Here is a 7,758-nt window from a genome sequence, read left to right as displayed (position 1 = left end):
TATTTATTTAATTACTCATTATGAAAATCTTTGAAATCTACGATTCAACTATGGAATTAATTTAGGCACCAGAATTATTTAGATTATTCTCAAAAAGCTTTGATTTGAAACTTCCCCTTTGGCCAATTATGGAAGGAAACAGATATTGTCTGTCATGAAATTTGAATTCTTAGAGCTGCCTACTGAACAAAGTTTACCTTAATCTCATGATTTAAACTCAATCTCATGATTTAAACTCAATCTCACGATTTAAACTCAATCTCACGATTTAAACTCGATCTCATGATTTAAATGCAATCTCATGATTTAAATGCAATCTCATGATTTAAACTCAATCTCATTATTCAAACTATATCTCATTATTTAGACTCAATGTCCTATGGTTTACTATAAATCTAGATTAGAATTTATGGTTTTAACCTGAGGTACAGACACTTTCTAACCTTGATTTAACCCGAGAAAAACTAATCCAAGTGTCTCACTAAGATAACCTTTAGACAGATCTATTAAAATTAGCAACCAATTAAACTAATTTTCACTAAAGACAGAACTAGTATGAGACTATAACTCCTTCCTATAGACTAGATCCTCCTTCTCTTAACACTTACTCCAGACATCATCCAACCATCCGTTCATTGCTTGTTACAAGTTAACTGATGTACAAGGAATGCATTGTCCTGCATTCATTAATTCCTAAATTCTATCACAAGTTACTTTAATATTTACGGTAATATCTACATTAAAATCAATGCAAGCGTGTACGTTTGAAAAGCGTACTGTACCGTATTTTGAGAAAACTATAACTCTATTTAAATAATCTTAACTACAATTTTATTAAAGATAATTCAGTCGATTATTAACTAAATTTAAGTCAATCAATCAAAATGCAAAGCTATCCCACAAAATCAGTAAAGGTTTTCTGTATGCATCTATATGAAAATATGGAAACACTCAATATAACTCGAAAAAGTTGCAAGTTTCAAATACAGAATGAGTGGCTAATTTGTAATTGAAATACTGAGTACATGAAATATCAAGACATTAAAATCTCTAAAAACTGATTTTTCAGGATTTTGCTTATAGTACTTACATCAATTCTGATAATTTGCTTTGAAGATGAATGTACTAACTTCTAGTTTTAGATTACCCTAAGTTACTACACATTTACTCAACATGGACGTAAGTTAACTAATGTTTTAAACAGTTTAATCAACAGTTTATGACATTAAATATATCAGCATTTAAACGTAAGGGACTTTAGCATAAGCAGATCAGAGTTTATTAAACTTTGTTAATTCAACAGTTTTTGGCTTTAATTGTCTAGGAAGAATAGCGTAGAAATTATGATCTTATAGTGAACAACTTAAATTGTAAATTTAAATCTCAAGTGTCATTAAAATCAAAAGAAATTGGCGAGTTCTATATAGTTTATTGCAATATAACACCAATGTTCTGACTTGATGTTTTGTACAAGCTTCAGAGGCTTATCAGATTAGGTCTAAGTTTTCTGAACTACAAAGTTTCCTTGCATAAAATGAATATAACTTCAGAGAGGTTAAGTTTTGTCAATTACTACACAAGATTCATTCCTGTACATCAGTATTATAGTACGTCTATAAAATCTAATCTTAAAAAGTCATATTTCAGTTTGGAACCTTTTCCAAATCATGGAGAAATTTTAGAAATACTTAACCGAGAGCAGATTAAACTAAATCAAATTGAAGCCATATGATTTAACCCTATATAAACATCCCCTAAGCTAGGTTACCTGATCCTGAATTACACAAACAATAACTTTAATAATCTCTTAATTCCCCTCATCAACATTGGCCCTAACTCCCTACTAACAACTAAAACTATACCAACAATAATATATTCAAGAATGTATTACACACTTCTTCTAAAATGACTACAGCAGTTCTTTATCCCTCCTTTATGTCCTGAACAGAAACAGTAGGAATCAGATATCTTGGGACATTTATAGTCCCAGCTGGACACCTTTTCAGAGAGCTCAGGGATCTCTCAGTGTCATGGAAAGCACTGGATTGCAAGACTGATTCTGTCAACACTTTTTGAGAAAGTTATCTAAAATTCTAAAACTAAATTAAAATTTCTCTACAACATTTTGATTTTCATTGACAGATAAAATTGAAAACATTTACCAATACACTTACTAATTTCACTTTATCATTGAAAACTCACATATTCTTGGACATTTCAAATCACTCTCTTAACAGAAATAATTTCACAACTCAATTTACACAACACATGACAAATTTGATATAGTTTAAATTAAAATGACAGTGTATACATAACAGAAACCTGTTCAATTTGACATTACAATCTCCTACAATTCAAGATTAAAGATTTTTAAAAAGTTTTAAATTAAATTTCAAAAATATTCAAAAGTATAAAACATCAAAAATCTAAAATAATTTGAGGCTTTAAAGATCCTTTAACAAGACTGAATTATTATCATGACTAGAATTGACAAGACAGAATCTACCCTGACAAGATTTCAGTGAAATCAAATTGGACTAAACATGTTTCACCATAGCACAGAGTCTAGCATTTTGACAATACAACATAACCAAGTTAACAATCTCCTTCTCTCATTAAACCAGCAAAAGAATGAACGAGTTCCGTACATGGGAAGTTTATAAACAGCCTAAATGAACAGTGGTTCCAGTCAAAAGCAAGATATATACTTCATGGGCCCTCTGGCCTTTCAGTGGTGAGGATTATGGCAAATTTACTGATACCAGAAGAGGGAGGGGGACAGATGGGGAGGGAGGCTCAGTCATATGAACGTTCCCTTTAATTCTTTTTTAAAGTCTTTCCAAATTGGGAGGTGGAAGGATCAAGGTGTGGGAATGGGAGTTCTGAAACTTTAGTTATGTATTAGAGTGAACAATTTGATTCAAACCCCGTTTGAAAAAATTCCCAAAATACTACCCTGAGTCATTTAAAAAATTCAAAGTTAATTTCAAGGTATGTTCATGTAGCTTAAGAGAAGATGAGGAATAACACTAATACTAGCCAAAGCCCTACCATTTTACACACTAACATGCTAGCTCTCCCACTTCCTAGCCCTAGTAGCTATTTCATACAAAAGCCCTCCTAGCCATTTCCCACCAAAGTCTTCCTAGCCATTTCACACCAGTCTTCCAAGTCATTTCACACCACACTCCTAGTCATTTCACAGTGACCAAAGGCCTCCCAGCCATTTCACACCGCACTAATAGCCATATCACACCAGTCTTCCAAGCCATTTCACACCAAAGCCCTACTAGCCATTTCTCACCAGTCTTACAAGCCATTTCACACCACACTCCTAGCCATTTCCCATTGACCAAAGGCCTCCTAGGCCTTTCACACGTTTTCAAAGCCACTTCACACCATACTCCTAGCCATTTCACAGTGCCCAAAGCCCTCCTAGCCATTTCACACCACACTCCTAGCCATTTCACACCACACTCCTAGCCATTTCACACCACACTCCTAGCCATTTTACAGTGACCAAAGGCCTCCTAGCCATCTCACACCAGTCTTCAAAGCCATTTAACAATACACTCCTGGCCATTTCACAGTGACAAAAACCCTCCTAGCAATTTCACACCAAAGTCCTCCTAGCCAATCAACATATCAGCCTTTCGACCTTCCTGAAAGCACAAAATTTCCTAAACTTGAATTTAAGTTTTTCTAACAATAAAACATATACCTTTTTCTTCCATTCACAGTATACTCCTATCATTTTCTCTATACAATAACTTGAGAGAGAGAGAGAGAGAGAGAGAGAGAGAGAGAGAGAGAGAGAGAGAGAGAGAGAGAGAGAGAGAGAGAGAGAGAGAGAGAATTTAACATGGGGACGGAGGATGGACTTTTCATCAAATACTAAATGTTACAAAATTAAGAATAAAAAGAGGGATAAGTTTTTAATACAAATTAAAGACATTGAAATATTTACTCTAGATTTTTAAATGTAGGACCAATAGTGTATTTAAACTTTAGATTGCTTCAAATAAAGTTGTTAGTTATTATCCTTTATAAAATTTAAACTACAATGTGGGGGATCCACTATCCAAGGTATATTATTGAAACTAGAAAGGGTTTTGTGTTAAGGAACCTCAAGCTTATAGGACAGAAAGGAAAATTGAAAGGCTAAACAAGAACACACCTTGAAATAAGCATTTAAAGCAGCTCAATTTAAATACCACAAAAATAAATGAATTATGTATACTTAAACTTAAACCTCATTTCCATCAACTGAAAGTTTTGGCATCGGATAATTCAGTAATCTTACATAAACTTAATTCCTAATACAATAACACTACAGTTTGACAATTTCCCCAACTAATTTACTAACATGTTCCTATTTCCTGAACTTTAAAAATTATATAGATTACAAACTAAAACCTACTTTAATATTCATAAAGGTTTTTCAAATGTTACTAAAAATACTCAATTCTTGAAAGTCAAAATTGACAAATAGAAAAAAAAATAGCTAAAACTTTGCTTCTGTGATCTCATGATTTGAATGTCCAATCCCACTAAATCATATAAATAAATCCAGACTGAAAGTTAACTGAAGCAGCCCTGCCTCTATCTGAAATAGCCCACCCTCTACCCGAAATAACTCTTCCTTGAAATAGCCCAGCCTCTACCTGAAATAACTCCTACCTGAAATGGCCCATTCTCTACATGAAACAGCCCTGCGTCTACCTGAAACAGCCCTGCGTCTACCTGAAACAGCCCTGCGTCTACCTGAAACAGCCCTGCGCCTACCTGAAACAGCCTGCATCTATCTGAAACAGCCCAGCCTCTACCTGAAATAACTCCTACCTGAAATGGCCCTGCCTCTACACGAAACACCCAAGCATTTCCCTGAAACAGCCCAGCAGCAACCTAAAAAACGCCCTGCTTCTACCTGAAACAGCCCAGCATCTACTTGAAATAACTTCTATCAGGACGACCAAAAATCTATTATCTAAAAGACCTCAGGTTAGTTTACCCAATATTGCAATCTTAGTTATTGACATGGATTTAGATAGACCTAAATTGATTTATAAATGAATTTTAGCCTTAAATTATTCATTAAAGTCATTTCCAAAGGGAATTTAATCTATGAAAACTAAATTCATGAAATTAAAAATGAAAGAACTTAGGTAAATTAGTAGTAAGCTGGCAATATAACTTAGCTTACTGTCCGAGACTTAAAACTTGAACTTAGATACTCAAATCCTCATAGGGAGAAAATGGTGTTCCAGAAGTTCCACTTGCTCTGAAGGACTTTGCCAGGAGAGTCCGGATCCCAGAGGACTGTTCTAGAAGTTCCACTTGCTCTGAAGGACTTTGCCAGGAGAGTCCGGATCCCAGAGGACTAATCCAGGGTCGTTCTTAATGTCCCTCATCCTTTTGGTTAGAGAGTTTGAAGCATCCTAGGAGAAGGTCATGTTAACCTGAAAGGCAAAAGTGTTAATAGGAACTCACAGAATATAACAAATTAAGATTCATAATGCACAAATTGAGTCCTGTTTTCGGTCATTTTTAAAGCAATATTATGTTTTTCATAAATCAGATCAACTGAAAAAATCAGGATATTTTAAGCCCCAAAAGTAGGATATTTTAAGCCCCCAAAAGTAGGATATTTTAAGCCCCCAAAAGTAGGATATTTTAAGCCCCCAAATGTAGGATATTTTAAGCCCCCAAAAGTAGGATATCTTAAGCCCCCAAATGTAGGATACTTTAAGACCCCAAATGTAGGATACTTTAAGCCCCCAAATGTAGGATACTTTAAGCCCCAAAAAGTAGGATACTTTAAGCCCCAAAAATTAGGATGTTTTAAGCCCCAAAAAGTAGGATATTTTAAGCCCCAAAAAGTAGGATACTTTAAGCCCCAAAAGTAGGATATTTTAATCCCCAAAAAGCAGGACATCTTAAGCCCCAAAAAGTAGGATATTTTAAGCCCCAAAAAGTAGGATATTTTGAACCCCAAAAAGTAGGATATTTTGAACCCCAAAAAGTAGGATATTTTAATCCCCAAAAAGTAGGATATTTTAAGCACCCAAAAGTAGGATATTTTAATCCCAAAAAGTAAGATATTTTAAGTCACCCAAAAGAAAGATATTTTAAGTCACCCAAAAGTAAGATATTTTAAGCCACCAAAAGTAGGATATTTTAAGCCACCAAAAGTAGGATATTTTAAGTAACCCAAAAGTAGGATATTTTAAGTAACCCAAAAGTAGGATATTTTAAGTAACCCAAAAGTAGGATATTTTAATCCCCAAAAGTAAGATATTTTAAGTCACCCAAAATTAAGATATTTTAATCCCCAAAAGTAGGATATTTTAATCCCCAAAAGTAGGATATTTTAATCCCCAAAAGTAAGATATTTTAAGCCCCCAAAAGTAAGATATTTTAAGTCACCCAAAAGAAAGATATTTTAAGTCACCCAAAATTAGGATATTTTAATCCCCCAAAGTAAGATATTTTAAGTCCCCAAAAAGTAAGATATTTTAAGTCCCCAAAATTAGGATATTTTAATCCCCCAAAGTAAGATATTTTAAGTCACCCAAAAGAAAGATATTTTAAGTCACCCAAAAGTAAGATATTTTAAGCCACCAAAAGTAGGATATTTTAAGCCACCAAAAGTAGGATATTTTAATCCCCAAAAGTAGGATATTTTAAATCCCCAAAATTAGGATATTTTAAGCCCCCAAAAGTAGGATATTTCAATCCCCCAAAAGTAAGATATTTTAAGTTACCCAAAGGTAGGATATTTTAATCCCCAAAAGTAAGATATTTTAAGTTACCCAAAAGTAGGATATTTTGAGCCCCAAAAGTAAGATATTTTAAGTTACCCAAAAGTAGGATATTTTGAGCCCCAAAAGTAAGATATTTTAAGTTACCCAAAAGTAGGATATTTTAATCCCCAAAAGTAAGATATTTTAAGTTACCCAAAAGTAGGATATTTTAAGTTACCCAAAAGTAGGATATTTTAATCCCCCAAAAGTAAGATATTTTGAGTTGCCCAAAAGTAGGATATTTTGAGCCCCAAAAGTAAGATATTTTAAGTTACCCAAAAGTAGGATATTTTAATCCCCCAAAAGTAAGATATTTTAAGTTACCCAAAAGTAGGATATTTTAATCCCCCAAAAGTAAGATATTTTAAGTTACCCAAAAGTAGGATATTTTGAGCCCCAAAAGTAAGATATTTTAAGTTACCCAAAAGTAGGATATTTTAATCCCCCAAAAGTAAGATATTTTAAGTTACCCAAAAGTAGGATATTTTAATCCCCCAAAAGTAAGATATTTTAAGTTACCCAAAAGTAGGATATTTTGAGCCCCAAAAGTAAGATATTTTAAGTTACTCAAAAGTAGGATATTTTAATCCCCAAAAGTAAGATATTTTAAGTTACCCAAAAGTAGGATATTTTAAGTTACCCAAAAGTAGGATATTTTAATCCCCCAAAAGTAAGATATTTTGAGTTGCCCAAAAGTAGGATATTTTGAGCCCCAAAAGTAAGATATTTTAAGTTACCCAAAAGTAGGATATTTTAATCCCCCAAAAGTAAGATATTTTAAGTTACCCAAAAGTAGGATATTTTAATCCCCCAAAAGTAAGATATTTTAAGTTACCCAAAAGTAGGATATTTTGAGCCCCAAAAGTAAGATATTTTAAGTTACCCAAAAGTAGGATATTTTAATCCCCCAAAAGTAAGATATTTTAAGTTACCCAAAAGTAGGATATTTTAATCC

The sequence above is a fragment of the Palaemon carinicauda genome, chromosome 43, assembly GCF_036898095.1.
Source record: "Palaemon carinicauda isolate YSFRI2023 chromosome 43, ASM3689809v2, whole genome shotgun sequence".
NCBI lineage: Eukaryota > Metazoa > Arthropoda > Malacostraca > Decapoda > Palaemonidae > Palaemon > Palaemon carinicauda.
Note: the sequence above shows the minus strand (reverse complement) of the source record.